Below are 1932 nucleotides of genomic sequence, written 5' to 3' on the forward strand. Positions count from 1 at the left end.
CCCCCCATATCTGGTGGATAGGTTCTGGTCTAAGCAAAAGTCTGCTTTGTACAAGCTTGCTTAGTAAATAATTTTGGTCTTCTGAAGCGTATCCAAACCCTAAAACAAAAGTGTGATCTATTGCAGCTTACCAGTCCTTAGCTAAAACGCACTCCTTCATGTGCGTGTGTCCAACACAAAAATGTGCTAAACACGCTGGACGTACCGAATATGCACGAAAACACGCCTAGGTGTGAACGGAGCCTAAGGCCTCATTCACACTGTAATCGGCCCACACGTACAGCTCCGTGCTGCGTGCACGGCCGTATCGAGCAGCTCCTGGGAAGGACAGGTGCTGCGTCTGATTAGTACGCAGCCCCCCTCCTTCTCTGATACTACGCCGCCCTACGCTCACCTCAAGTGCAGGTCCATAGAGGTGTGTGTTTCCTGATTTGGACGCAGACAGGATCCATCCTGTCAGCGTACGAGTGCGCTCACCCGTAAGGACTTGCAGGGCGGGTCAGCGTAGGGGGGCGTACGGCCACGTACTCCCATAGAGAAGGACGGGGGCTGCATACTAATCACACGCAAGACCTGTACTTCCCGGGAGCTGCTCGATACGGCCATACACGGAGCTGTACTTGCGGGCCGATTACAGTGTGAATGAGGGCATAGTGAATGATTTAAAACTTCTGCCCGGCCATACGCTGGGCTAATGCCATTTGCACTGAATTTTCACCACTAGATGGAGCCAAGGAGCATCTTCAGCTCCATCGAGTGGTGGGAATGGCAGTCACTCTGCGGCTGGGCGGACCTTTTATATATCATCCCCTTAGAGTTTTGCACTCATGCTATAGTTTGCCCAGCGTCTCTTTATGGATGTTATTGATTAAGATAAATAGGTAATAATTAGGGATGCACCGATACCGGTTTTTCAGTATCGAGTACAGATACTTTTTTTTTTTTTTTTCTCTGTATTTGCAAATAGAAGCATCCCAAGGTACTGTATTATCAGGCCCCGCCGCCACCCGGCTTCCTGATTGCTTGGAAAGCCAGTGTTCTATTGAAAGAACACCGGCTTCGCAACGCTGCGAGGCAGCCTGGCTTTCTGACCCAATCAGGAAACCGGCCAGTGGGTCATGACGTGCTGCCTGGCTTCCTGATTGGTCAGGAAGCCAGGCTGCCTAGCAGCAAGTGTAGCCGGCTTCCTAGCCAATCAGGAATCCAGGAGGTGGGTCATGACCCGCCGCCAGGCTTCCAGGTTGGCCCGGAACCAGGCTCCATGCTTCCCCGCGGCACTGACTGGAAGTTCCAGTATCGGGGAAGGTATCTGAGCATTTGGGTGAGCACTCGTACTGGCCCAAATACTCAGTATCGGCACCAATACTATTATCGGTATCGGAGCATCCCTAGTTATAATCGAAAACATTTTCAGTTGTTGTTGTTTTTTATCACTTTAGATCTGATCCAGAATATTTCATCCCAATGTTCCATGAATAATACGTTCTATGACTGTACAGTTCTGAGGAACCTTATATACACGCTGCGGCACGTTGAGACATTTTAGGCCGGGTCGGGTTTTCTTTGTCATATTTCCCATCATTTTTATGATCTCTTCCTAGTAACAAACTCTCATGAATTATAATAATATTTCTTTTTTTAATGAGTGGAAATTGTAAATATATAGCAGTAAATCATTTTTAATAAATCGAAACCTTGCAATAAAATGTCTTTCTGTGTTTTCATTTTTCTGTGGAGTTTAGAAATGGTTACGGGGAAAATCTCTGACAATGAAGCAGATTATTGTTATTAAAAGATGCTGATTTTATGACCTGCTTTTAGGAAACGCCGGACACTACAATGCTCACCCGAACCTCCGAGCCAGCTGGAGGCTAGACCGGCCCACACAGCCTGTTTCCCCCTCCGCTCCAGCTATCGTAGGTCCCTTACATG

This window comes from Nanorana parkeri, unplaced genomic scaffold (assembly GCF_000935625.1).
Source record: "Nanorana parkeri isolate BGI_ZX_2015 unplaced genomic scaffold, ASM93562v1 scaffold193, whole genome shotgun sequence".
NCBI lineage: Eukaryota > Metazoa > Chordata > Amphibia > Anura > Dicroglossidae > Nanorana > Nanorana parkeri.